Source organism: Canis lupus, chromosome 31, assembly GCF_011100685.1.
Source record: "Canis lupus familiaris isolate Mischka breed German Shepherd chromosome 31, alternate assembly UU_Cfam_GSD_1.0, whole genome shotgun sequence".
Lineage (NCBI taxonomy): Eukaryota > Metazoa > Chordata > Mammalia > Carnivora > Canidae > Canis > Canis lupus.
The window spans coordinates 32,035,080-32,042,946 of NC_049252.1; the positions used below are offsets into that span (position 1 = coordinate 32,035,080).

The 7,867-nt window shown below is 40.7% G+C and overlaps 1 non-coding gene across 1 annotated transcript; it reads right to left on the reverse strand.

The window, feature by feature from the left end:
* LOC119867119 lies at positions 1–104 on the reverse strand. The gene has a single exon (XR_005382489.1). It is a non-coding gene; the product is annotated as a U6 spliceosomal RNA (small nuclear RNA).
* Positions 105–7,867: the final 7,763 nt, after the last annotated feature.

Sequence of the window (7,867 nt, forward strand, 5' to 3'; positions counted from 1 at the left end):
CAAAATATGGAACACTTCATGAATTTGTGTGTCATCCTTGCTCAGGGGCCATGCTAATCTCCGTATCGTTCCAATTTTAGCATATGTGCTACAGAAGCAAGCACACTCCGTTATGATTTCTAATTTAATTCCAAGAGTCAGAGAATAAACTTTGTGTGTTTTGAATCCTTTGAAAATGCTGAGTTTTTAAAAAAATATTCATTTACTTGAGAGAGACAGGGAGAGGGGGAAGACAGGAAGATAATCCTCAAGCAGACTCCCCCATTGAGCTCCGAGCCAGACACAGGTCTTGAACCCAGGACCCTGAGATCCCAACCTGAGCCAAAACCAAGAGTCAGATACTTAATCAACTGAGCCACCCAGTTGCCCCAAAAATATTAAGAGTTTTTTATGTCCCACAACATGGTCTGCCATGGCAAATGTTCCATGAACACTTAAAAAAGAATATGTATTCTGCTGTTGGTCAGTGAAATGTCAATCAACAAATTAAAATGGTTGGGAAAAATCAAGCCTTTTATATACTTTCTGATTATCTGTCAATTCATTCTCCTAATTACAGTGTGAAACTTCTGACTATAATTGTGGATTCGTCTCTTAGAGTTCCAACAGATTTTACTTTGTGTATTTTGAAGCTGAGTTATCAAGTGCATAAATATTTAGAATATGTCCTCTTGATGAATTGATTTTATATTACTATGAAATGACCAGTTTTTAAGGATCAAGTCTCCTAGTGATGAATTAATTCACCTTTTCAGTGTCTGAAAAGCTATTTTACTTTTTTGTGAAAGATATATTTCATGACCATAGAGTCCAGGTTGATAGCTTTGTACTTTCAATGTTATCAATATTTGTTCCATTGTCTTTGGGCTCACATTGTTTCCAATATGACATCTCATGTCATTCTTATCTTTGTTTCTCTGAATGTAATGTGCTTTTTTTCCTGGTTGCTTTTCAAGATTTTCTCTTTATCAATGTTTTTGAGCAATTTGATTATGATGTGCCTTGATGTAGTTTATTCATGATTTTTGTGCTTATAGTTCCTTGAATTTCTTGGGTTTGTGGGCCTAAGTTCCTTGAATTTCTTGGGTTTGTGGGCCTAAGTTTGTTTCATCAAACTTAGAAAATTCTCAGCTGTTATTTATTCAGATCTTTTCCTTGTCCTCCCACTTTTCCAGTGGTGTCCAATTACAGATATGTTAGGCTGCTTGAAGTTATCTTATACAGCTCAATGATATTCTATTCACCTTTTTTTCCAGTTCCCCCCACCATGCTTCATTTTGTTTTGTTTTGTTTTTTTTTTTTTTTTTTTTTAAAGATTTTATTTATTTATTCATGATAGTCACACAGAGAGAGAGACAGAGAGGCAGAGACACAGGCAGAGGGAGAAGCAGGCTCCATGCAGGGAGCCCGACGTGGGATTCGATCCCGGGTCTCCAGGATCGTGCCCTGGGCCAAAGGCAGGCGCCAAACTGCTGCGCCACCCAGGGATCCCCCATGCTTCATTTTGGGTAGTATTTTTATATTTTTTAATTCACTGATTTTTTTTTATCCCTACAGTGTCTGATCTGTTAGTAATCCCACCAAGCATATTTTTCATCTCAGACATTGTAATTTTCTTTTTTTTTAAAGATTTATTTATTTATTTATGATAGAGAGAGAGAGGCAGAGACACAGGCAGAGGGAGAAGCAGGCTCCATGCCGGGAGCCCGACGCAGGACTCGATCCCGGGACTCCAGGACTGCACCCTGGGCCAAAGGCATGTGCCAAACCGCTGAGCCACCCAGGGATCCCCAGACATTGTAATTTTCAAGTCCAGAAGTTCATCTTAGGTCTTTTCAATATTTCTGTGTCTCTATTTAACATGCTTACCATTTCCTCTACCTTCTCAAACATAAAGTATATGGTTATGAGGACTATTTTAATGTTCTTGTCTACTAATTCTATCATCTGTCTCCCTCTTTTTTCTGTTTTTGTTGATTGATTTTTCTCATTACTATGGATCATATTTCTCTACTTCTTGGCATGTCTGGTGATTTTTGGTTAAAGGCTAGACAGTATAAATTTTATTGTATGTGGCAGGTAATTTTCTATGAATATTCTTGAGCTTTGTTCCATAGTACAATTAAGCTTCTTGGAAAAAGTTTGATACTTTTTTTTTATTTTAAACTTTGTTAGTTGAGACTTGAGTAGATTTGAACTGGGGCTTTTATTTCTCCATTGCTTCTGGATATTCTATATGATGATACTTTGTAAATTATGAACCTTTGTATTCTAGATATTTGGAATCATTATTGCTCCTTTTAAAAAAAAAAAGATTTTATTTATTCACGAGAGAGACAAAGAGAGGCAGAGACATAGGCAGAGGGAGAAGCAGGCTCCCTTGCAGGGAGCCTGATGTGGGACTTGATCCCAGAACCCTGGGATCACCACTTGAGCTGAAGGCGGATGCTCAACCACTGAGCCACCCAGGTGCCCCACCCCTCTGGTCCTTTTTTAGAAAATATTTTATTTTTAAGTAATCTCTACACCCAACATGTGGTTCAAACCTACAATCCCAAGATCAAGAGTCACATGCTCCACTGACTGAGCCACCACGCACCCCTCCCTCCAGTCCTTTTGAGTGATTCTTTCTCCAGCCTCTGTTGGTGTCATCATATGCACGTGTTGATCAGTAATCAGCTGAAGACTCAAGGGGACTCTCCACAAGTCTCTGGGACCCTCTCTATATGATTCTCTTCTCTCCATGTACTCTGCCTTCTTCACTCTGGCTACCTTGGCCTCTTTGACTCCCAGCTGCATTTTCTCAATTCAGGGAGACTACTGCCTCCATCAGGTTTTCCCCTCCCAGTGCTATAGTCTGGAAACTCTGGGGACATTGTAGTAAATTGGGGACATTGTAGGGCTCGTTTGTTTTCCCTTTCTGAGGGATTACTGTTCTGTGCTGCCTGATGCCCACTGTTTGCATGTCATTTTTCTGGTGTTTTTTAGTGTTTCAAGAGGGTACGTTTTGCCCTTGTTCTTCCTGGAAGCAGCAGTCTTAGAGGGTATTTTTAAATATTGTAGTAAAATAAACATAAAATAAAATTTACTATCTTAATTATTTTCAACTGTATGGTTCAGTGGTGTTAAGTACATCCACATTGTTGTGCAACCATCACCACGATCCTTCTCCAGAACTTTTTCATCTTCCCAAACTGAAACTCTGTACTCATTAAACACTATCTCCTTTGGATTATATGTCAGATATTGTGGATGCTTCTTTGTTGAGAGTCTGTATTTAGTTGTCTTCCCTTAAATAATGCATCATTTTATTCTGAAAGGCAGCTAATTTGTTGATAGATCTTAACCTTCCAAGTCTTAATAATAGGCTTTGTGAAGAAATGCTTAGAGTGGCTTTACGCTGGAGCAACCCTTTCTAGGATCTCAACTAAATGAATAGGATGCTAAGCGAAGTGTCCCCAGGCAGAAAGCTAGGATGAATGTGGCACTTAACTAATGTTTCACTTTCCTCAGGGACCATAGTCCTCTAATGGCTTTTATCCGATGTCTTAAAGCAGTTGCTTTACCTTTGTCCGGTTTTATTTTTTTGTGATAGAACAAGTCCAATACCTGTTCTTCAGTTCTGAGCAGACCTGAAAGTCCTGGAAGGTATTTTAAAAAAAAGGTGTCTAATACACCATTTGAAGTTGTTTGCATTTTTGTAATATAAGTGCCTCCTTCTCAACCCTCCACTTTTATTATAGTTATAGATTCTGTGTTAGTTGAACTCTATGGAAAGTACATATTGAAGAAGGGTTTTATGATTCCATGAGTTGTGGAACAGAGCAGCAGAAACTTGGATAATGAGCTGGTCTAAAGAAGAAGCCCTCTGGAACTTGATAGTATATTTAAGGGAAATTTAGACTTTCACAGGACAGGGCAAAGAAGAGATGGATTCAACTTAACCTTTCCCGACTCAGAGATCTGAGAACTCCTGCTGACACCTGGGTTATACTTATATTGCTCACAGCACCTAAAAAGGCACCTTACTTAGAAGATGATAACAAGCTATCATAGAAACATAATGAATAAATGAATGAGGTTTATGTTCTTCAAAGGCAAAGAGAATAGTTTCCTATGTGTATCTGCAATTTTTTCCCCAATGGTCAAAGGATTTTAGACTTGTTTTAAGTTCTAATGTCAAACTCTCTTATATCTCACTTTTTCCCTATGCCACACTTTGAAAGAGGTGGACCTTCTCTGTCTCACTGCATGTCAGGGCAGCCTGACCACCCAGAGACAGGCCATTAAGCATTCTAGAGCAGCTGCTCCTGACAGGCCAGAGATATTCCAGCATGCCTTCTCTTGGCCGGGCAGCTGGTGGAAAAGCACCTCAAATGGCAGGGAGATAAGGCAAGGAAAATGACTATGCAGAATGGAATCTACTACTTGTCTCCAACTTTCTGCTGGTATGAACCAAGCCTGTCAGGCTCTGCCAGCCTGGGGACCTAGCTCTGTGAAAATGGCATGCCCATCTCTGCTGTGAGCAGCCTCAGAGACTGGAGCTGAAGAGAGTGAAGAAAGAGGCGAAGTGGGGAACTTGTGGCTGGGATACTGGCCCTCCTGCTTGGTGGCCTGCCCTGGTTTCCTTTCTTCTCATTGACTTTCTCATTGGCTTCTCAGCATCCTTCTCCCCCTCCTGCCTTAGGACTCCAGAATAGGAGCTGTGGGCAGTGGCGGAGCCTGTGGAGGGAGCAGCCCAAAGTTTGCTGGGTAGAGGGGTCAGAGCCAGACTGAGACAGAGCTGGGGTGGGGGCAGGAGGGAGGAGCCTGCAAGCCACCACCCTGATGATATCAACAACAAGGCATGAGGTGAGGCTGGGCTCAGATAAAGTAGATGCAAATGCTGGAAACTCCTTCCAAGTCCCTTGCCAGTTGTCACCTCACCAATCCTAAAAATAGTCCCCTTAACCCTGAGGAAGCAAATAGAGGAGAAATGGACTATGTTTGTTTCTAAGGCTTTCACATATGTTAGATTGGCTGTGGGGTGCCCCATGGTCCTTGCTGACAAATCTTTATCTGTCCATGCAGTGGAAGTAGCAAGAGGTGGCTAGACCATCTGCCACTAAATGGCTCTGGTTAGCACACCCCCCAAAATGACAGCATACAAACACAGGAACTTTAAAGTGAAAAAAAAAAAATCCACTAGCACCTAAACACTGGGGCTTCTGACTACATAATATGAGAATATTATTGCTCCCCCCCTCTCTTTTACTGCTAGGCTTCCTCACATCATGGAAATCACTAGGGTAGAGTGGGAAAAATCTGGATCTTCGAGTGGAGCAAATGTGAAATTTAGTGCCTGGCCAATGACTTCTATTTAGTGAGCCTCATTCTGTGCCTGACATTGGGCTGAGTATGTTACACAGCCGATCCCAGGACCACACGAGGTGGGGGACGTGTCTGAAATAGAACTCTTTCCCAGCAGGCACTTATTCACAGGGTATCTGTGCAGGTGTCTAGTTGATGTCCTCAATCAGAGTTCACATGGCCCAAGAGAGCCTCCGTGACTTCCGCCCCTTTGTGGGGTGAGACCCTAGTCCTCACTTAGTGGTTATCAGCTGTGGCGACTCATGTAAGCATCCTATAACCAGGATCCCCAGCACAACTGAATCAGACTCTTTATGGGCGAGATCCGTGTTATAGACTGAATTGTGTGTCTCCCCCAAATTCACATGTTGAAGCCTTAACCCCTAACATGACTTTATTTGGAAATAGAACCTTTCAGCCGACCAAGCCACAGATGTAACTAAGGTTAAAGGAGGTCATAAGGGTGGAGCCCTTATCCAAAACTGTTGTGTCCTTATGAGAAAAGGAGAGACCCCTGGGATACACATGGAGAGAAAAGACCATGTGAGGACAGAGTGAGAAGGTGGCTGTTTGCAAGCTGAGCAGAGAGGCCTCAGGAGAAATGAAGCCTGCCGACACCGTCATCAAGGACCTGGGACCTCCAGATTCCAGAACGGTGAGAAAATAAATCTCTGTTGTTTAAGCCAGCCAGCCTGTGGTATTTTGTTATGGCAGCCTGAGCAAGTGAGTATAGTCCAGCATCAGCATTTTCCTTTTTCAAAATAACTTTGGCTATTCTAGCTCTTTTGCATTTCCAAGTACACTTTAGACGCAGGTTATCATTTTATACATAAGGCCCTCCTGGGGGTTTTGCGATTGCCCTGAATCTACAGATCAATTTTTGAAGAACAAATACGTTAACAGCATTGATGATTCCAACTTGTAAACATGATATATCTCTCCATTTATTTAGATCTTTTACATTTTCTCTCATTAATGTTTTATAGTTTTCACTCTGGTCTTTCGTATTTTTCATTAAATACATTCCTAACTATGCTGCACATTTTGATACCCCTGGAAATGCAATTTAAAAAAAAGATTTTATTTATTTATTTGACAGAGAGAGAAAACACAAGCAGGGGAAGTGGCAGGCAGAGGGAGAGGGAGAAGCAGGCTCCCTGCTGAGCAGAGATTCCTACGCCTAGGCTGGGTTCAATCCCAGGATCCTGAGATCATGACCTGAGCTGAAGGCAGATGCTTCACCGACCGAGCCACAGATGTGCCTCTGGAAATGCCATTTCTAAACTTCATTTTCCAGGAGATTTTTGCTGGCGCACAGAAACATAATTTCTGTATATTGACCTTGTGTTCTGTCCCCTTGATTAATGATCTTATTAATTCTCATAGTATTTTTTTTTACTCCTTAGATCTTTCGTGTAGACAATTATGGCTGCAAATAGAGGCATTTTCACTCTTTCTCTTCCAATCTTATGCTTTGTATTGTTTTTTACTTAAACTGCATTGGCCAGGACCTCCAGTATAAAACATTATTTGTTCCAAGTTTCAGGAGGAAAAAATTTAGTTTTTCATCATTAAGTATGATGTTAGCTATGGATTTTCCATAGATGCCCTTTATCCAGTTAAGGAAATTTCCTCCATATTCTTAGTTTGTTGAGAGTTTTCTTGGTGGTGGTGGTGGTGGTGTTGAGAGTTTTAAAAATCGTTAATAGATGTAGAATTTTTGTCCATTTTTTTAGTGATCACATGATTTCTCTTCTACTGTTAATGTGGTGAATCACATCTGATAAACCCTGTTAATTCATGCTGTATTTCTATATTGCTGCATTATACTGGATAATACCCTGAAGATTTTTACCTCTATGTTTATGAGGTCGTATCAGTTTGCAAATCTGTACTTGGAATGTCTCCTTCAGGATGTGGTGTCAAGGCTGACCTCATGAAATGAACAGCAGAGTGTTCTGGTTTCTGCAAGAGTTTGTGTAATTTGGGTACTATTTCTCTGTTAGATGTTGAATAATTTGGAATTTTCTCTGTGGAAAAGGTTTTTTTTTTTTTTTCTTAGATTTTATTTATTCATGAGAGACACACAGAGAGAGGCAGAAACATAGGCAGTGGGAGAAGCAGGCTCCTTGCGGGGAACCTGATGTGGGACTCGATCCCAGGACCCCGGGGTCACGACTTGAGCCGTGCTCAACCACTGAGCCATCCAGGTGCCCAGATTATTGGTTTTAAATGTACCATCTTTTCTATTATATGCATATAGAATTATGAATTTCCCTCCAAAGAGTGCTTTACCTGCATCTTATAAATTGTGATGTGTTGTTTCCCTTTTCATTCAGCTCAAAGTATCTTCTAAATTCCCCAATGATGCTTTGATCCATGAACTATGCCGTAGTGTGTTTAGATTCCACTACTTGAAGTTTTTCTAAATATCTTACTTCAACATAATCTAATTATATTGAAATTATTGTGATCTAACACAACTCTGTTGTGATCTGAAAACATAACTGTATATTAT